The sequence below is a fragment of the Bos indicus genome, chromosome 29 (genome assembly GCF_029378745.1).
Source record: "Bos indicus isolate NIAB-ARS_2022 breed Sahiwal x Tharparkar chromosome 29, NIAB-ARS_B.indTharparkar_mat_pri_1.0, whole genome shotgun sequence".
Classification (NCBI taxonomy): domain Eukaryota; kingdom Metazoa; phylum Chordata; class Mammalia; order Artiodactyla; family Bovidae; genus Bos; species Bos indicus.
Window position 1 is genome coordinate 9253651 of NC_091788.1, and position 21814 is coordinate 9275464.

General features: G+C 48.0%; 1 protein-coding gene across 2 annotated transcripts in view; it reads left to right on the forward strand.

Annotated features, from left to right (window-relative positions):
* ME3 (malic enzyme 3) overlaps positions 1-21814 on the forward strand; it is a 222921-nt gene that overhangs the window by 23451 nt on the left and 177656 nt on the right. The window contains exon 1 of one of the 2 annotated variants that reach the window (XM_070782864.1): positions 12290-12310. The exons of the other annotated variant lie outside the window; for it this stretch is intronic. The gene's annotated coding sequence lies outside the window, so the exon portion shown is untranslated. Of the gene's footprint in view, positions 1-12289; positions 12311-21814 lie in introns of those variants that run through there. 2 annotated transcript variants of the gene reach the window in all.

A 21814-nucleotide genomic window follows, 5' to 3' on the forward strand; every position in this document is an offset into this window, starting at 1 on the left:
AACCCTGAATATTCATTGGAAGGACCGATGCTGAAGCTGAAGCTCCAATGCTTTGGCCACCTGATACGAAGAGCTGACTCATCGGAAAAGACCCTGATGCTGGGAAAGATTGAAGGCAGGAGGTGAGGAGGGAAGCAGAGGATGAGATGTTTGGATGACATCACTGATTCAATGAACATGAACCTGAGTGAACTCTGGGAGATAGTGAAGGACAGGGAAGCCTGGTGTGCTGTAGTCCCTGGGACTACGAAGAGTTGGACACGACTTAGTGACTGAACAATAACATACATTCATACTGTTAGGATACACTGATGTGCCTTTCAGTTCAGTTCAGTTCAGTCGCTTAGTTGTGTCTGACTCTTTGCGACCCCGTGAATCGCAGCACTCCAGGCCTCCCTGTCCATCACCAACTCCTGGAGTTCACTCAGACTCACGTCCATCGAGTCAGTGATGCCATCCAGCCATCTCATCCTCTGTCGTCCCCTTCTCCTCCTGCCCCCAATCCTTCCCAGTATCAGGATCTTTTCCAGTGAGTCAACTCTTCACATGAGGTGGCCAAAGTACTTCATTTACCCCCATTGAAAAGATAGCAGATTATGTGTGCTTAATTGGATTCCCAATTGTTGAATGTGATGATGTTAGCCTCTAAGGAGTCAGGAACACTTTCTCCCTATGTCTTTCCATTAGAACTAAGTGTTCAAGTCCGGGGGCACTTATCCTTGAAATGAGATCCTAAGGATGAACTGAGAGGGAGGAATGGGTCCTGAAATATCAATAGTGGGAACTCCAAACCAAGAATGAGAGAGAAAAACCTCATGGGAAGGTGGGCCGGTAGTAGAGACCAAGAAGACTTGGATTGTGTACTGTGTTGGAAAGCATGATTGCAGGTGTAACATGCCAGATAGGAAAAGAGGTGAAGAGACGAAAGAGTGAGGATCAAGGTCTACAGTAGATGGGGTGAGATAGTCCAAGATCCGAATGAGGGACTGCTGGGTACCTACTGTTTTCTTGGGTCTTGACACCTCTGCAAAGGTGAGGCAACTGCTTAAAAAAACCAAACTGGACTTGATGGCTGCCACCTGCCCATCAGTGCAGGAAGCCTGAGGTCCCCGAAGTGTCATTTGCTGCTGCTGCTGCTGCTGCTAAGTTGCTCAGTTGTGTCTGACTCTTTGCAACCCCATGGACTGTAGCCTACCAGGCTCCTCTGTCCATGGGATTTCCCAGGCAAGAGTACTGGAGTGGGGTGCCATTGCCTTCTCTGGAAGTGTCATTTGAGCATATATTAAATGTAGTGTCACATGTTAAAGCTGTTGACCCAAACACTGGGATCACAGCCAATGAGTATGAGAGGTGAGACCTCCCCATCCATGGCAGTCACTCTGTACATCTGTAGCTTGAAGAACTTCAAGGACCCTGGGGTTCAAGGAGAGCAGACTCAGAAGCCTTCTAGCTTGGGAAACCCCAGACTCTTACTTTACAAACTGTGGTGGCCTTTAGTGTCAGAAGCTAATATGCTCTGTGGATCTCCAGCAAGCCCGATATATCACCTCCGTGGCAGGATCCAGTGTACCAAGAGATGACCCCACAGAAGTCTGGCCCGAGCACCAAAGACTGTCATGCAGTCTTGATTTTGTTGTCTCTTCTTCCTGTGTCAAGGACCTCTCAAATGGTTCTCGTTTAACTGTACCCACTTCTTACTGGTGGGGGAACAGTAGAAGCTGGAGTAGAAACCTGTGGGTGGCTAAGGTTTGACCTGAGGCCAAAGGTAGGTTCTGGCCTCATGTCCATTGTCTCTGATAGTAGATGTTCAGGTCATGTGCCCAGAGGTGGGTTCTGATTCCTGCCAACTCATCCAGTTCTGTCCCTGCTCCATCTAACCACACCCAGCCTCGAGTCACCCACCAATGTCAAGCATAATTGAAGGACTGTGTCCCAGTCATCTGCCCATCTTGGAGACTTTCAATCACATGACTCTTAGAGGAAAAATTTACGCTTATAGCTCAGTTTGAAAGAATATACAGACTTCTTTTACCTTGAAGTTTTCTGCTTTAATGCGGAGCTTCATTTTTATTCCTTTCAGCACCTCAATTTGTGAAAAAGAGAAATTTCTGGCTATCAGTGAGGTCAGAGTAACTGAGTTTATGAATTTTTTTTTCCTTTGAGAAAAAATTAGCTTTGAATCCAGACCCAATAGAAAGCTTATATCCAGGATTCTAGGACAAGAATCACTGCACAGGGGTGTCCTCTGAGCTCTTTTTATGGAAGTCATCATTTCTGTTCTGGGTACGGGTGTTTAGATGTATACTTTTGTGGCAGCAGGAGCTGGTTATGGCAACATGTGGGGGAGATGTTTATCTTAGGATAAATATCTGGGTGGGAGGTTTGTGTTTCAGAACACTGAGAGCTAATTGTAAATGAAACCATTTTGCTGTGATTTAATCACTTCTTACTCATTCTCTTGTAGGATCTTGTGGAAGGCAGACTAGCTACATTAGGGAGTCACAGCTCATGCTTTTCCACTGAGTAAATCTGCTAGAGGAAAAGGCCTTATTACTTACTTCCCTACCTCCTTTTTAGTCCTTTTTAGACTCAGGCAAGAATAGAAATCTTAATATTAAAAAATAACAGCAAGAACAACAAACTTTTGCAGGAAATCATTGACTCTTGAGACACGAGACCTCAGCCTGATATAGCAAAGAGAACAGTGGCCAGGAAGAGAGGAGACCAGGGGCATTATAGGCCCTCCTCTCAGCTGGGTGATGTGGGGAAGTAATCCCATTCATCTCTAATCCCTATCCTGGGAGATGGGAGTTGATCACTTCCAAGTTTCCTTCCAGGCTAACATTCCCTAGAGATATGAACCTGTGCTTCCCAGGTGGCTCTAGTGGTAAGAAGCACTTGCCAATGCAAAAGACACAGGAGATGTGGGTTTGATTCCTTGGGTTGGGAAGATCTCCTGAAATAGGAAATGGTAACCCACTCCAGTGTTCTTGCCTGGAAAATACCATGGACAGAGGAGCCTGGCTGGTCACAAAGAGTCAGCCATGACTGAGCACTAAGCACCCAGAGATATGAACAGGACCCTAAGGGAGTGACTTCCTTGGGGACTTTTCAGCCAGCTATGGAGATACAAGGGAGAAACAGCTTCCTTGGTGGCTCAGACAGTAAAGAAGCTGCCTGCAATACAGGAGACCCAGGTTCAATCTCTGGGTTGGGAAGATCCGCTGGAAGAGGAAATGGCAACCCACTCCAGTATTCTTGCCCGGAGAATCCCATGGACGGTGGAGCCTCGTGGGGTACAGTCCATGGGGTCGCAAAGATTTGGACAGGACTGAACAACTAACACTTTCACTGTGGTGGTCCAGCTGTTCACATTTTCATATGCAGATAAGCAGGGGGCACAGTCGGAGGAGCTCAGGCTTTGGGGTGGAATTTGAGAGATATGGGTTTGTATTTTACCCCTGACACTTACTAGCTGTGTGATCTTGGGAAGGCTACATGATCTTTCTTTCACAAAGTCTGTGGGGAAGTAATCCCATTCGTCTCTGATTGGGAGAATTAAGGAGGACAATTCCAACCTCCAGAGGTCATTTTAAGGATTGAAAGTGATGGAACACATTTGAAGTGCTTGCTTAACTCAGCTGCTGACACACAGTAGGCCCCTAGTGAAGGCTAGTGAGCTTCCTGCCCTTTTACTAGCATTGATATCACATCCATAAGCGTTCCAGAAGCTTGAAAGACTGTGTCCTCTGCCTTCACCCTACGCTCCTCAGGAGCTTCCATCTTCTTCCCAGTAAGAGCTTTTATTTTAATGAAGGCACATTAACTACTATTTATTTCCTTCTGTGCATGCAGTGGGTTTTGATTTTTTTTTTTCATTTGGTTATAAAATCAATAGTCAATGCCTGTTTCCCTTCCCTTGGGGGCTGTAATTGCGTGTTAATTTAAAGGTCTGATTGCGGAACCCAGCACAGCCTTGGTGACCTCGGTCCGAGCCGCCCTGACTGTGCTGTGTGTGGGTCCAGGCGCGCAGCGCTCCCTGTACTTAACATCGTTTGGGAGGAAGTTTCCAGAACCACAGCCTCACAGGCCACGTTTAATCACCTCAAACTCTGGGTCTGAGGTTAGTCTGGAAATGAAAAGCTGTTTGGGTTGACCACAGCCGAGAAGTAACAGAATGGGGGCTTATATAAGGGAACCCAGCAGAGCCCCATCAGGGGCACTTCAGTGGGAGCCAGAGGCCAGGTGCAGTTGTTGCCAGGGTGTTTCGGTCCAGGTTGAACCAGCTGAATGTGTGTGTAGCTGTGTGTGTGTGTGCAAAGTTCACAACCTTGTCTTTCTCATTTGGACATCTCTGTAGCCTCCTTATTTATTGCCTTCTTTCCAGTTTCTCCTACCCCCTCAGTTCAACTTTCTATTTCAGCCTCCACTAGATAAATTTTTAAAATCAGGGAGACTCTGATTCTTTGTTTTAAACTTTTTTTTTTAATAATTTGAATACTTATTTCTTATTGGCTGTGCTGGGTGTTCATTGCTTCACGGGCTTTCTCTAGTGGTGATATGGGGGCTTCTCATTGCAGAGCACAGGCTCTGGGGCACTTGGGCTCAATGGTTACAGCTCCCAGGCTCTGGCACACAGGCTCAGCAGGTGCTGCACGGGGGCTTAGTAGCTCTGAGACATGTAGAATCTTCTTGGACCAGGGATCGAACCCATGTTTCCTGCACTGGCAGGCAGGTTCCGCCACCAGGGAGGCTCTCTGCTTCTTAAAATGCTTTGTGTGGCTTCCTTCCACCTATACTACGAAGTTCAAACTCCTTAATGCAGTGTCCAAGGCCCCTGTCAAGCAGACTCAACCTGGCAGCCTCGTCTCTCCTTGCCCGTGGACCTGAGTGCCTGTACCAGACCTGCTAAGAGTTCTCTAGTGACACCGGGTGTCTCTCATCCCAGATCTTTGTGCCTGCTGGTCCCCTGCTCCTCTTAACTCTGACAGTGCCAGTACCACTCTCTCTGGACATCCTTCCTGACAGCTCCAGACCAAATACAGTTTTTTCCCACTGTATCCCCGTGTTTATTCCACTGCCATGGCTCTTATCACCCCCCTGATGAGTTGTTTTTGGCTTTTATTTTTATCTTACCCCCCCTAATAGGATCCCCTACAGATAGTAACTCTTTTACCAGTTTTTATAGCCTCAGGAGCCTGGCTTAGGACTTCACACACATAGCAGGTACTTTCTAATATTTGTTGATTGAATGAGTTCATGCCCTAAATGTGCATGCATAGATTATGGTTGTGGCTGAGACCCAGCCATCGTTAGTCTTAAAACCCCTTAAAAATTCTGGATACAGACAGACACCATCAGTGTTTGCTTTGGACTCTGTTTTATACTTCTTTTAGTCCTTAAGGAGATGTAAGAACAGTGATAGGCAAACAACAAATCCTAGACACGTGGATCTTTAATTTCTCATTTACTATGTAGATGCACTCCTGTGGCCTCGTGGCATCAGAAAGTCTATTAGGATCCCACCCCATCGCTTACCAGCTGCTGTGTAAATACCAGCAAAGCTCTTAATGTGAAAACAGAAAATAACATTTTAGGGACACCTTCACATATATTGCTCACTTGGTTCCCTGCATTGCCCTTGGAGGTAGTTGTTAATCAACTCACTTTTTTTTTATGGTTTCTTTTTTTTAGTTAATTTATTTTAATTGGAGGCTATTACTTTACAATAATCAACTCACTTTTTTAGGATGAAGAAATGGAGACTCAGAGCAGTTAAGAAATCCGCTCGAGATCCCACTCACAGCACCCAGAAACTCCAAAGTACACATGCATCTCTGGTTTTCAAACCTGTGCATGTTCTGCTTGACAGCTTTATCTCTTCAATTCTGTTTCCCCAGAATTGGAAGAGGAAGGAAGGAGGCTGTGCAAGTTGTCCCAAGTCTCCTGGTATAGGGAGTATAGATGCTCTGGTCTTTCATCTGGTTGATGCCTCTCCTGAACCAGGGCTAGCTGCAGTGGTCAGACAATGCCCAGCCACTGCTGTCCAGTCCAGGCCATGTCTTTTATCCCTCTTTATGAGGGTTTACTCTGTGCCAGACAGCATCTTAAGAGCCCTTTGTGATCATTGTTTCAGTTTATGCTTCATAAAAATTCCTTAGGTAAATCTCTTAAGGTAAATACCATAATTAGCCCCAACTGAGGCACACAGGATATAATAGGCATCCTGTAAAGTCTTACACACAATTAAACTCATCAAGTCTTGGGCCAGACCTCTTTCACCCTGCACCCCAGCTCTCTGACTGCCATGCAGAACTGCTTCCTGTTTCTTCCACCTGCAGAAGCTTCAGACTTATGCAAGGACCCAGGTTTCCTCTCTGTGACCCTGGGGGGCTGGTAAGTGGCCTCTGCCCCCTCTGCCTGACACTGTCTGAACTTTAGCCTGGAGCCTTCCCAGGACGTGGGGATTAGGTTGAACAAAGCAGCCCCAGAAGAACCAGGGAAGGAAATAATCAAGTCAAGATACCAGAGTTCCAATCATGGCTCCATCATTCAACCAGCTTGTGCCGATCCCTCCATCTCCGAGTCAGTTTCCTTATCTGTAAAATGAGGTAGCAACCTCACTGAGCTGCTCTAGGAAATGACACGGGTTCTCTGTAATCAGTAAAGCCTTGTCTTAGTGACTTGGGCTGCCAGAACGGTGTACCATAGACTGGGTGACTTAAACAACAGACATTTATTTCTTACAGTTCTGGAGGCTGGAGTCCAAGATCAGTGTGCTCATATGATAGAATTCTGATGAGAGCCCTCTCCCTGGCTGCCTTCTCACTGTGGGCCCCAGCGGCCTTTCCTGGCTGTGTGCCCCTGTGGAGAGAGAAAACTCTGGTGTCTCTTCCTCCCAGCACGAGAGCCCTGTCCTCGAAACCTTGTCTTCACCTAATTACCTCCCTAAGGTTCCATCTCCGAAGACCGTCACACTGGAGACTGGAGCTTCATTCAACATAGGAATTTAGAGGCGACACAGACATTCAGCCCTTTAACAGCCCTCCATTTGCAATATTCCTCATCATGATGTTAATGAGGAAGAAGAAGATTGTAGGACTGGCCACTAAGACCTCCTGGCTTGGGGGACATATTCAGGTTCCCTGCAAAGCTCTCATGCCTCAAGTCCATGTGCTGGTCGCTCAGTTGTGTCTGATTCTTTGCAACCCTATGGACTGTAGCCCACCAGGCTGCTCTGTCCGTGGGATTTTCCAGGAATAATACTGGAGTGAGTTGCCATTTACCTCTCCAAGTCCATGGTCAGTTCCTAATTTTCTAACAGTGCCTGGTGACATGCAGAATACAGCAAAGATAGAATGTCACCTTTCAAGAAATGCCAGAGGAGAATTCTGTCTAAATCAACTTTTATTGTTCCTTATCATCAATTGCAGTTTCAATGCGTCCTAAGGGAGCAGGCCACGGATAGTGTTTAAAGGAACCTGTCTAAAGGTTTCCCAGAAAGATGACAATGGACAAACCAGCCATTATCTATGCCCCTCTTTTTTCCAGAACAAATCAAAGCAAAATGAAAACCCAGAACCATGTTCTGCCCATGAATGGGATCCTCTGTCTTGCTTGAGGTTCACACACAGTAGACAGTGCCTCGGATGTGGGACTAAAATGCTACTAGTCACCTTTTGTTGTCTGGATAATTTTCTTTTGGAGGCATGACCATTGATTTCAAACCCAAAGCCCTGGCTTTTTTGAGAGACAGGTAAGCACAGGACCTGATTGTTGGTTGAGAAAGCTAGGGAGTCTGCACTCCCAGAGGACATACTGCCAACTAACTAACATGATCAGGAGGCAGGTGAGGAGCCTTGCAGCTGCCCAGGCCACTGGGGGTCAAGAGCAGGGAGAAACCAACACCAGTGTGGGTGCAAGTGACTCACATGTAGAGGCACGTGCCCCTGGCTGTCCCCATGTTACTGAGTCCAGGCTCACTCTGCTCGCTGCTTAACAGGCCAATGACTCAACAACGAGGTGTTGAGGCAAGGAATACAGCCATTCGGAAAGCCAGCTGACCAAGAAGATGGCAGACTAATGTCTCAAAATGACCATCTTCTGGGGTCTAAGATGCCAGGTTCTTTTAAAAATCTGAGATGGAGGGATGTGAGGAAGCAAAGTAAAAGGGCCATTAATCTTGCAAATATCTCCTACAGTGGCAAGCCTCAGGCAGGAGAATGTGTTAATTTCTTCTTTCCTGCCTGTTCAGGACAGGGTCCTGAACAAAGGCACTTTAGTTTAACAGACTGGCTGAGAGGCAGGATTCTCTGAAGCAGGCCATTACCTATGATTATAACAAAAACAACAAAAAGCAAGTCAAGGAAGCAGTTCCAACATGGAGTCAGAATTGGCTTTTTCCTGCAACACCCGTACTTCTGGGTTCATTTGGGGGATTTACATCAGGGCCTCCACTTCTGACTGACAGGTAGAGGCTTCCCTGACCTTTTCTCTGGTCTTCCATCTCTCTCCTCCCTCTTTTTCTCCTCCTTCTTGCCTTCTTCTTCCCTTTCTTTTGTTCAGGATGGCTGTGTGCTGGAATGGAAGGAGAAGGGTATATTTTGGCTGGGGTTTGGGGACTAAATTAGTGGAACATGGAGGATAAGTGAAAGAAGGAAATTTTGGTTCCTTTTCGTTCTTCCCATCTGGACTCCAAAGGCAGTGGGATGGCAGAGTGGGCGGCTCCCATCTCGGCTTTGCCACTGCAGGTGGGCAGTCGTGTAGCTGCTCTGGGTCACAGCTCTCCATCTAGATAGCAGCATTGTGATAACCTGGTGTGATAGCCAGTGTGCATATGGCTCAAAAGTGCTCTTTATTTACTTATTGCACTTATATTAATTATAACATCAAGAGTCATAGCACTTTCTGTGTGCCAAGTACTGATCAAAACCTTTTATGTATACTGACTCATGTATCTCATCCTAATTTTTGGAGGTAGGTACTATTACTATCCCCATTTTACAGGATTTGAAACTGAGGCACAGAATTAAGTACCTTCCTCAAGAACACACAGCTAGTGGATGGGGGAGCTGGGGTTCAAATTGCAGCTCTCTTGCTCCAGGGCCTGGGCTCTTAACCACTCTTTTATAAACATTGGCCACAATCTTTTTATTATTTTTTTTTGGCAAGGCCGAGTGGCATGCAGTATCTTAGTTCTCTAGCCAGGCATGGAACCCACATCTCCTGCAGTGCAAGTGTGGAGTCCTAACCACCCGGCCACCAGGGAAGTCCATTAGCCACAGTCTTACAAGGAGGAAGATGCTCGGGTCCTGATAGAGTGGACAGCGTCCCACTCCTGTCCTCACTGTGCCCTGGCTTCCCTCTGTGTAGTGGCCTCAGCCCTCTGTACTGGGAGCCCCCCAGCCTCCCATCTTGTCTGCCCCTGCTGGGATCTGCTCCATCTCCAAGATTCTAGACTGTGTCAAATGAAAATCTGCCTCTTTACTGCCTGTTCTGCCAGACACTCAGGGTAGGCACCTCTGGTCTGTTGATTTCTTCCATCTCAACCCAGCAACCGTCCGCACGCTGCCACACGTGTTAATACAAATGTTTCTTGTCCTGAAGTCCTGTTGAGTCTCTCTTTGCAGTGTGTCCATCACTGTCGGGTTCCCAGTGGCTCTGTCCCTGTCTGAGTCTCATTGTGTGTTGGCGTCTGTGACAGCGCTGTCCTGACTGCTCACTTCTGGCAGCCACACCCCCTGCACCAAGCCAGCTTCTGAAGGCTGTACTCTGTTCTGCGCTGTCCTGTTTGGGAAGATTCAGTCACCCATGGCCTGATAAATAAAGCCTAGCCTCCTCAACCTGTCGTCTAAGGTCTCCTGTGATCAGACCTCTCCAGCATGGCTCCTTCCGATACTTCTCTTCATCTGTGCTGTGACCCAGGAAAGCACAAGGCCCTACTCTTCCTGAGAGTGTCTTGACTTCCCATCTCTCTGCCTTTGCTCAAGCAGTCCCACTTCCTGAAAGGACCTCTCTGGACCAGCCTCCATCTTCACCTGTGTCTGGGAAACCCTAAGGCCCTTGGCTGATGCTTCTTGAGAAACTTTTCACGATGCATCTGACGGACATGTCTTCTTCCTCTGGGCCCCTCTGACACTCTGTTGCCCTCTGGCCTGGGGAACAGCGTGTGCTTATTTTCCAAAAAACCTAGATTGGTGTCCTAGATACCAGCACAGTTCAGTTCAGTTCAATTCAGTCACTCAGTCATGTCCAAATCTTTGTGACCCCATGGACTGCAGCACACCAGGCCTCCCTGTCCATCGCCAACTCCCGGAGTTTACTTAAACTCATGTCCATTGAGTCAGTGATGCCATCCAACCATCTCATCTTCTGTTGTCCCCTTTTCCTCCTGCCCCCAATCCCTCCCAGCATCAGTCTTTTCCAATGAGTCACCTCTTTGCATCAGGTGGGCAAAGTATTGGAGTTTCAGCTTCAACATCAGTCCTTCCAATGAATACCCAGGAGTGATCTCCTTTAGGATGGACTGGTTGGATCTCCTTGCAGTCCAAGGGACTCTCAAGAGTCTTCTCCAACACCACAGTTCAAAAGCATCAATTCTTCGGCACTCAGCTTTTTTTACAGTCCAACTCTCACATCCATATATGACTACTGGAAAAACCATAGCTTTGACTAGATGGACCTTTGTTGGCAAAGTAATGTCTCTGCTTTTTAATATGCTCTCAGTTTGGTCATAGCTTTTCTTCCAAGGATTGGAGAAGGAAATGGCAACCCACTCCAGTGTTCTTGCCTGGAGAATCCCAGGGACAGCGGAGCCTGGTGGGCTGCCATTTATGGGGTTGCATAGAGTTGGACACGACTGAAGCGATGGAGCAAGTGTCTTTTAATTTAATGGCTGCAGTCACCATCTGCAGTGATTTTGGAGCCCCCCAAAAAATAAAGATACCAGCACAAATACTGAAAATAAGTTCAAATGAACTTTTTGGCCAACCCGACACCGTCCTCTCCCTCACGTCCACCTTTCCCAAAGCAGTGTAGTCTCAGCATCCTGTCTGGTCCCCTTTTATTTCTCTTATTACATTTCTCCTTCATGTTCTTATTTTCTAGTTATTTTAATGTAGACAATGTAACATGGCATTTAACATTAAGAGCTTTAGAACCAACATCATGTGAGCGTGTACTCAGTTGCATCCACATCTTTGCAACCCCATGGGCTATAGCCCACCAGGGTTCTCTGTCCATGGGATTCTCCAGGCAGGAATATTGGGGTGGCTGCCGTTTCGTCCTCTAGTGGATCTTCCTGACTCAGTGCTTGAACCCGCATCTCTAACGTCCCTTGCATTGGCAGGCAGATCCTTTGCCACTGCATTACCTGAACCACCATCACGTGGGTTCAAATCCTGGCTTTGTCTCCCCTGATTTTGTGAGTTTGAGAAGACTGCCTAAGCATACTGTACTCACTTTCCTAATCAATAAAATAGGGTGGATTACCCCTCTGTGGTTGTTACCAGAACAAAATGCATTAGTACCGTGAAGCTCTCGAAACATCGCCTGATGCACAGTAAGTGACTGACTGTCAGTTTGTCCTGGGTCACATCTGTCCTGTGTGTCAGGAAAACAAGACAGCAACAAGCTGACAGGACCGCGTGGGCGCCTCATACTTTGCAGAGACGGCTTCCAGTGGCCAAAGGATACGAAACCAGACCCTGCGCCAGGCCACACGGTGCTCAGTGGCGACTCGGTGGTCGTTGCTGGAATGCATAGCTGGGGCCCACAGCGTTCTTCTGTGGGAACCCTCGGCACCCTGCCTCTGCGTCCTGGGCCCAGGCTTGTGTGGGGAGGAGAGTGACTAAGTGCTGCTGCTTGGCTGTGGTGACTGACTCATGAACGAGGGGGCTGAAGGATGGGGACTCGGGAAGTGCACGCCTCCTTGTGGGTTTCCTGTCAGTACCACCCTGCTGCAGGGCCTGGGGCTTCCAAGAAAGAGCAATGCCCAGGGGGCTTCCTGTGACTCTGCAGCACCTGGGCTGACCTGAAGGAACCGCCTCTCCCACTGTCACTCACACCTCCTGTGCTGGGCCAAGGCAGTTCTGTGCCTTGAGCTCCTCTCTATTCCCCCACTGCTGTCTCCATGGGGCAGCTGGTCGTCACAGGGAATCGACGCTGGAAGGAACCTCAAAGACGGCATGGAGGAGCTTCTCCTGTTGTAGATGGACTGATGTCGCAGGAGAAGCAGGAGAGTCCGCAGTCCAGACAGGACTGAAATCCTAAGCTCTGATCCCCAAGTCCGTGTTCAGGAAACCTCGTTAAAGTAAGAGGATGAATCTGCTTGGCTGTGGTTGGAGGTGTGGGTGGAATCAGGTTCGGGTGAGCGAGTCGCAGGTACACAGCTTAGCAGAGCCCACTTGCCAGGCCCCAGCCAGCGTCCGCTTCCCATCCCAGCTCTCTGTTCCTCCTCTCCCCGGCGAGCTGGGAGGTCGGCATGCAGCCCTCCTGGGAAAGACACTGCGCAGGCTGCTCAGGGCATGCTCCACGTGTCGCCCAAACACATCCCTGCTGGAGGACCACGCCCCCTCCCTCCACACCACGACCTTGGCCTCAGGCAGGCCCCTGTGGGGCCGTGAACAAACTGCTGAGCCTCCTGGAGCCTCTGTTTCTCCTTCTGTCATCTTCTGCACTAAATTAAAGCAAATCATGAGAGCCGGCCCTCAGAACAGCATCTGGCATGCAGTAAGACATCTAATGTGGAGAGCTCTTATTTATTATTGTCTGTTATCTTTAAGATCTTCCCTCAGATTATTTTTATTATGTCCAGAGGCCTCAGAATCACCCAGGGAGCTTTGTAGAGGATACAGCCTAATTTAGTAGGTCTGGGATGGGGTGGGGATCTTTTTTAAAAAATTTACCAAGGGGGTTCTGATGTACACTAAGGAACACAGTCCCCTCAGTTCCCAGTTCTCCTGTCTTGAGCGTGGCTCTGGTTCTTTAACAATTTTTCATTCCCTACAAATTAAAGCCAATTTTTTTTATGTGGGCTGGCCTTCATTTTGGAAAATTCTGACTCAGTCTCTAATTTGTCTGCTGCTGCCGCTGCTAAGTTGCTTCAGTCGTGTCCGACTCTGTGCGACCCCATAGACGGCAGCCCACCAAGCCCTGCTGTCCCTGGGATTCTCCAGGCAAGAACCCTGGAGTGGGTTGCCATTTCCTCCTCCAATGCATGAAAGTGAAAAGTGAAAGTGAAGTCGCTCAGTCGTGTCCGACTCTTAGCGACCTCATGGACTGCAGCCCACCAGGCTCCTCCGTCCATGGGATTTTTCAGGCAAGAGTACTGGAGTGAGGTGCCATTGCCTAATTTGTCTAGCCTTCTTTAATGAGCTACATCCCACCAAGACATTGACACGCAAAGAAGGGTTCTCTGAAGAGGCAGCAAGCACTGGGATTGGAAACACTGGGCTTCAGCACTGGGCATCCCTGTGTTCACACCCAAAGTCTGTCTTTCACGGGCTATGTGGCCTTGGGCAGGGCTTCCCAGGTGGCTCAGTGGTAAGGAAACTGCCTGCTGGTGCAGGAGACGCAGGAGACACGGTTTCAATCCCTGAGTCAGGAAGATCCCCTAGAGGGGGAGATGGCAACCCACTCCAGTGTTCTTGCCTGGGAAATCCCATGGACAGAGGAGCCTGGAGGGCTACAGTCCATGGGGTCGCAGAGTCAGATATGACTGGGCGTACACACATGCACGTAACCTTCAGCAAGTTCCTTTAGCCCCCCAAGCCAAGCCCCAGGACCAGCATTTCTGAGCTGCTTGTTAAGTGTTCAGGGCTGCTCAGCGCCTAAAATTCAGTATGTAGCGTCTCTTCCCCGAAGCAGCTCTTTGGGCCTCCTGTTTCCCAGTGCCTCAGTGACCTGGGCTCATCCTTGGCTCGGTCACTCTGCCCTCTCCAGCACGTTGTCCATTCTCTGTCGTGACAGAGGCACCCACCAGCGCCTTCCACAGCCTGCAGTCTGTCGCCACCACCCCCTTCCAGATTCTGGGTGGCCCCCTATCAGTCCCCCTCGGGGGCTCCTGGTCAACCGTCACTTCCTTTCAAATCTCCTTCTTTGCCTGCAAACTTGAGCTGCCTGGGCACCAGCCTGGGCCTGAAAACTCCTTTGAAAATCCTGACTCAGGTCTCCAACAGATTACTCAACCCTCATTAACATGATTATTCACGAAACAACAACAGTTTCTGGGGAGAAATGCTGGAGGTCGATATTCAGAGAAAATGGCAATAAGTGTGTTTTCTCCAGGCCAGAGGCCTGATTTGATGAACTCTGTTATATCCTGTTGATTTGTCTTGGCCTCTGGACTTGTTTGAGGTAAACACCCCAGGAGGTTTGGTTCTTTACCTAAAATTGTAGTGTTGCTTTGGGGCTTGGAAGCTTATGTGTAAAGCACCAAGTCACTTTGTAATTTCTGTGGAAAAGAAAAGGCCAAAAGCACATTCCTGGTGGCCAGTTTTGCAGAAACCCAGAGATGGCGCTATTCAAGGCTTTATGGGAGACAGGGGCGAGTGGGGACAGACCCAGTCAGGTGTCCAGCTCAGGCCCCTGGGGTGGGAGGCCCGGGTCTGCAAAGCCTGGCTTCATTTGTCAAACACTTCAAACAGATGTCCTGTGTCAGGGCCTCGTGACAGACAGCTCTGCTTCTGCTGCTTGTTCTTGTTCCTTTATTCGTAGCAGAGGTGAATCTGTGCAGCTCACGCCTTTTGTTCATTTGCTAGTGGCATAGCCTTGAACTCTCTTTGTCAAAAAGAATTCTTTGGGGAAACCCTGAGCAGAAAACAGATCAAAGCAATGGAAGGTTCATCAAGGGATTTGGGGCTTTCTTGCAAACCGTTGTTTGTGGACCTGGTGAAGTTCCGCGGGTGCTGCAGCTCTGAGACAGGCGTCTGTCCGTGTGGGTGTTGTTCAGACCTCTGGATGCCTTGTACTGTCTCATTGTCATGCTGCAGGTTTAGCAGAGTTAAACCGCAAGGGTTCCAATTTAGATTGTCATTCACATCCAGCCTCAATCACAATTCCTCACCCGTCAAAACTGGCTAGGGAGGCGCCTGGCAACGGTGGGTGGGTGGCAAGCCCAGCCAGCAGGGTAATTTCTCTCTGTTTTTCAAATTTATCTATTTATGGCTCTGCTGGATCTTTGTTGCTGCATGGGCTTCCTCTAGTTGTAGCAAGCAGGGGCTGCTCTCTAGTTGCAGTGTTCAGGCTTCTTGTTGCTGTAGCTCCTCTTGCTGTGGAGATTGGGCTCTAGGTGCTCGGGCTTAAGTAGTTGTAGCTCCCAAACTCTAGTCCACAGGCTCAATGGTTGTGGCAAACAGGCTTAGTTGCTCCAACTAACGTGAGATCTTCCTGGACCAGGGATCGAACCTGCCTCTCCTGCGTTGGCAGGCCCTGCCCTTGGGACAGCAGACATTTAAGCAACTCCAGTCTCACCTTCAAAGATACCAGTTCTGTCTTTCCTAAACAGTGATTCTCAATTTTGGTCTCTGCGTGTTCAGTTGCTCAGTCGTGTCCCACTGACTCTTTGTGACCCCATGGACTGTAGCCCGCCAGGCTCCTCTGTCTATGGGATTTCCCAGGCAAGATTACTGGTGTGGTTGCCACTCTTTACCACTGAGCCACCAGGGAAGCCCCAGCAGGGTAGTTTATGTAAAAATGATTGCTCTGCTCAAAACTTCAGACGCCCCTGCCCTGTGCCCAATGGGCCACATTTGACCTCTGGACGTGGTATTGGAAACTAGAGCACAGCAGATGCCCAGGACAGTAAGAAATGACTTTAGGATTGGAGGATGGTATAGACCAGCTAGGATTTTTTCCATCGGAGAGGAAAACAAAAGCTTTAAGTGATTTTTATCTTTCTACAGTGCGTAAAGCTCCAGTTGATGAAGGAAGTTGCAACCAGACTAAGTATACCAGTTAAGCTAAGTGTACCAGTCCCAGCAGGCAATGGGAAGTTGGGTGTCCTTTATCCATGGGGCTGGAGGTGGGGGGAGGGGAGGAGTCTTGTCTAAAGCTTGACATTTGGCCCACCTTCTTTTTTAAGCTTTCGAGAAGCTCCCCCAAGTTTCTGAAAACTATTTTCTAGAGTGAAAAGCTTCTTTAAGAAAACAAATAAATGAGTACAAGCCCTGCATCTTTCTCTCAAAGTGTGTTCTGAAGCCCCGTAGACAAAGCCTTGCCTCTGGGAACAGTCCAGCTGCTCTGGATGTTATGATAAAAGAATACAAGTTCAGGGACATGAACTCACCATGCGAGACGTTCTCATGACCCCGGTGAGAAAGATAGCAGGGCTCCAGTTTCCAGGCTTGGATTTTCTTTCCCCCAAAGACAGATCGTCCGTCAGGCCCATTGAATTCTCTGAATCACCAGTTAGCTCTTTCAGGAGCAAGGGGTGTGTGTGAGGCTCACCGGTTTCTCTCTGCAGAGACTGCTTAATTGGATGTGTTAATGCAGGGCTTGAAGGAGGAAAAGTGGACTGGCTGCGTGCTTGGGCTAATCAGATGACGACCAGTCACCTCCTTTGTTTGATGGTTTTCATCCCATACTTGCCATCGAGAAATACTAGATCTAGAATTTTCTCTGTATGTGAAATGTCTCCTCTATCATCATAGAGAATTTTCTGTGAGACTGTGAAACTGAGGCTCAGAAACCCATAATTGAGTCAAGGGATACACAGTGGGTTGGAACACAGGTCTGTGTAAATCCAAAGTCTGTATTTCCATCTCCTGTTTTGGTTACCTAACTCATTACCTAAAATGGAGTTGGGATCCTAGGCAGACGACCAGAACAGAAATGTTTTTAAAAGTTCCGGGTAGGACTGATCTGTGGATCAAGGAATAAGCTCTGTTCTCAAACAGTATAAAAGCAGGGGCAGACCCACTGTAGGGCACTAGTTTTCAACTTTGGCTATGCTTTGTAATTATTTGGAGAATAACTATAATTATTATAAATAAACTAATAACTATATTCCATTTATTTATATTATATCTATACTATATATAAAGGCAGTGGCACCCCACTCCAGTACTCTTGCCTGGAAAATCCCATGGACGGATAAGCCCGGTAGGCTGCAGTCCATGGGGTCGCTAAGAGTTGGACACAACTGAGCGACTTCACTTTCTCTTTTCACTTTCATGCATTGGAGGAGGAAATGGCAACCCACTCCAGTGTTCTTGCCTAGAGAATCCCAGGGACGGGGGAGCCTGGTGGGTTGCCGTCTCAGGGGTCGCACAGAGTCAGACATGACTGAAGCGACTTAGCAGCATATTATATTTATAATATATTATAAATAAAAAAATAATTATTATTTTTAAACATACTAATGACCATCTACAGAGAATTATGAAAAAAATTGTCTAGAGTATGGCCTTGGCATCAAAGTTTTTTAAACTATCCCAGGTGATTCCCAGGTCACTCAGTGGTAAAGAATCTGCCTGCTGATGCAGGAGACGTGGGTTCGATCCCTGGGTCGGGAAGCGCCCCTGGAAATGGCAATCCACCCCAGTAATCTTGCCTGGGAAATTCCATAAACAGACGAGCCTGGCGGGCTGCAGTCCATGGAGTCTCAAAGAGTCGGACACAACTGAGCAACTGAGCAAGCAGAGACCAAAACTGAGAACCAGTGCTTAGGAAAGACAGAGCTGATATCTTAGAAGGTGAGGCTGGAGCTGCTTAAATGTCTGCTGCACCAAGGGCAGGACCCAGGAGGCATTCTAGTGACCCGGCAGTACTGGGAAGAGAGGTGGACGAGGGGGCAGGCAATAGAGCTCAGCCAAGACCGGAAACCAAACCATCCTGCTAACCACCCACAGCAATCATGGTGGGAGCCAAGGGCTTGACTCTTGTGTACGGGCTGGTAATTACTTTGTGTACTTAAATCTGAACTCTCGAAATGGATTGTAAGCTCTCTTGAGTTTCAGATACTAGTACCCAGAAGAGGTCTACCATCTTCCTCATTAGATGCCCTGTCTTTGGAGGGCAGGGCCTATAGTTATGCTCCTTGACCGTCTCCCAAGCTGCAGATCACAGCACGTTGTGCCTGGGACACACAGAGGATGCTGGGGGAACTTTCACTGGACATGTGGCCATCCTTGGAAAGGGTAATATTTTCACATAAATTCATTGTGGAATAGGGAACGCACTTGTGCAGAACTTCACTGAAGCCACTCTTTCCTGGCAAGTCCGTCAACTTCTTGCCACAAGGTTGTGGCCTCCTGTGCTTTCCCTCTGGGGCAGGTATGCAGGCTTCTGCTGCTGGTGAGACTGGCCTTGGCAGAAAAGCATGAAGTGGAGTCACTGAGTCCTGAGGGCTGTGATTTTGAGGTTGATACTAGAGCCTTCGGGGTGGCGGGGAGGGGGCGGGCAGATTTCACAAGTCAGCAGAAAGGCTGCCAAGTCTATGCTTGCCAAATGGCTGTGTCCGTGGTTCTCAGAACTGGGCAATTTCACTGTGTCTGATTGAAAAATCATATCTGTGGTCTCGGGCAAGACGAGAATAAAGAAATAATATACCTAATATTTGTATGCATGTGGGCAGAAAAACTTTGACAGTTTGAAAAGTCATCCTTCCAAAGTTGAAAGTCACAAAGGGCAAGCCGGTTTGCTGACAGTTTGGTCAGAAATCCAGCAATAGGCCTTGTAGCCATGATACCAAAAGGGGGTAGAGGTTAGAAACTGAAATTCGTTGAGCATCTGTTTGATTTGTACAGGTTGTTTGGTAAAGAGTAGATCATTTCATACTTGGCACACTCTAAGTTACCCAAGAAGATATTTTCAAAATACTAATATGAGATTGTAACCCATCTACTTAAAGCCCTTCAGTGGCTTTCCAGATCTATTTAGAATGGAAAACCGAAACTTGGTGTGGCCCACAAGGCCTTACATAGGCTGGCCCCACATTGCCTGTGTCTGCCTGTTCCAACCCAGCAGTTCTCTTGTGAGCCCTGTGCCCACCCTCTGTGGACTTCCCAGATGGTGCTAATGATAAAGAACTGTCTGCCAGTGCAGGAGACATAATGAGACGCGGGTTCAACCCCTGGGTCAGGAAGATCCCCTGGAGGAGGGCATGGCAATGCACTCCAGTATTCTTGCCTGGAGAACCCCCATGGACAGAGGAGCCTAGTGGGTTACAGTCCATGGGATCGCAAAGAGTCGGACACGAGTGAATGACTCAGCATGCATGCATGCCCTCCCTCTGCTGGGCACTTACACCCGTGCTCCCCTCTCCTGGAACCCCTTCTCCCACCCCCCAGACCTTAGCCTCCAATCAACCTTTACCCTTTACTGTTTCCTTCAGATCCCAAGGAAAGTATAGCAGTCAGTGCCCAGGCAGGAGACTGAAACCATACCATTTATTTGAACCAGTGGGCTATAACATAGTATTTTATAAATTAAGTACCATGTTATAAAGTAGATAACAGAAGAGAGGTTGGAAGCTACAGCCCGTGTGCCAAATCCAGCTCAGGATCTGTTTTTGTGTGACCAGTTAGCTAAGAATAGTTTCTACAGTTGTTAATGGTTGTTATTTTTATAAAAAGTGGGACTGCCCTGGTGGTCCAGTATTTGAGAATCCGCCTCCCAATGTAGGGGACATGGGCTTAATACCTGGTCAGCAAACTAAGATCTCACATGCCACCAAAAATAATAAATAAATAATTTTTTTTTAAAAAAGGAATGTAGCCGACAAAGTCTGACATATTTGCTACCCTGACTTTACAGAAGAAATTTGACAATCTGTGCTCTTTGGCATCATGGAGGTAACAACTGTGAGCTAACCCACTCTGGGACTGCAGAGACACAAGTTGCAATTAAGAAAACTTAGATGCTTAAAGAAGGGACCCAAGGCCTACAACCCAGCCCTCTGAGAAGGGAGCACCTGCGGCTGGTGTGCTGTCTCTGAGGTGGGGTGTGATGAAGCTGGTTCCACGCATAGTAGGAAAACCGTGCATCCTCCCTGCTGCTGCCGTGGGAAGGAGTCACTGCTGTGCAAGTCAAGAGGCCTTGACTTTACACCAGCTTCCCTGGTGGCTCAGACGGTAAAGAATCCGCCTGCAATGCAGGAGACTGGGGTTCGACCCCTGGGTCGGGAAGATCCCCTGGCGAACGGAATGGCAACCCACTCCAGTATGCTGGCCTGGAGAATTCCATGGACAGAGGAGCCTAGTGGGTTGCAGTCCATGGGGGTCACAAAGAGTCGGACATGGTGAGCGACTAACATTTTCGCTTTTCACTTGGCCTTGCCAGGCGCCACCCACGGATATGGGAAGCCCAGGGGCATCAGAAGGAAAGCAGCAGGTTCTGTCTCTCCCTGCTCCAGGCTTTCCATCCCCCTCCATCATGTGCTCTTGGAAAAGCCCAACAAAAAACCAGTTTGCAAAGCAAAAAATGTCGTTTGCAGAGCCCTGGCCCCCCAGATCACAACGCACACTGTAGAGGAGTAGGTTTGAGGGTCATAATTTAATAAACGGGACAGGAAGTCTTTGCTGAATTCTGCCATGTGCTCAGGGCCTTCCATCGTATCCTCACTGTGCCTGTGCCTTTCCTCCATAGCACTTCCTACGGTTAATGATAATAGGAGCAAACCCTTAGATAGACTTACCACGTGCCAGCGTAGTTCTAAGATTTAATCACAATTTTAAGATTTAATCCTCAGAACAACCTTGTGTAGATAGATACTGATATTTTCCCCACTTTACAGATAATGAAACTGAGGCATAGAGAAGTTGAAATAACTTTCTCAAGGCGCCACTCAGCTAGTAGGTAAAAGAACAAGACTTTGAACTGCAGCAGTTTTGTTCCAGGATCTTGGCTCTAAACCACACAGCCCTTCCCCTTGGTTTCAGTTTTCTGTTCGTAAATCTCGATTCAATATGCGCCTTCCCAATTAGACTGCCTTCGTGAGAGCGGGCACTGGGTCTCTTCCTCCCCTATGCCTGCCACAAGGTCTGGCACGCAGGAGGCTTTCAGTGAAAATTTCCTGAATGGATGAATAAATGGATGAGGAACTGGAGTCACAGAAAAGTTAAGCCAACAGGTAACTGTCAGAGCTGGGTTTCAAACCCGGGTCTGTGTGACTCTGGAATCCATATTCTTCCTAGACATGAGCTGTCAGTTGTGTGCTTGCCAGCCAGTGATACACGATGATGGCCCCAAGGCACTGTAAATTCACCGCTGTTCTCTGTGTTTTAGACAAATTACAGTGTTCCTTGTGGTCTTCGGGTTACCCAGAATGTGTGAAATATATGTGTGTAATTCCCCACCCCCTGATTGGGCTGCAGGAATCACTGTGCTCTGTAAATACGGTCCCCAAACCCAGGGAGCGGAGTTTTCTAGTAAAGCTTTTTCAGACACATACCGTGTTAACCAAATGTAGTCGTGTCCAGTAAGGCATTTAGCAACGTGGGTAGGGGATTCTTGTACTTTTTATTCCACATAAAATTCCTGTTCTAGGATTTGGATTTTTTTTTTTAAGAAGAGGATACTTCATACATATGCTCTTCTTTTTTACAAAGAGCATAAAGAAAATGTTGTATTTAAAATATTGAAAAATAACAATGGTTCTTTGAATAAATCTGAACAAAATCAAATGATGTTCATGAGTTCAGGACAACATTCGTGCCCCTCAGTATGTCATCCTTTTTTTTTTTTTCCTGCACTGCTGCTTGCAGGGTCTTAGATCCCCAACCAGGGATTAACCTGCACCCTCAGCAGTGAAAGCACAGAGTGCTAACCACCGGACCACCAGGAGATTGCTTTTGCTGGGGGCTGGGGCACGTCA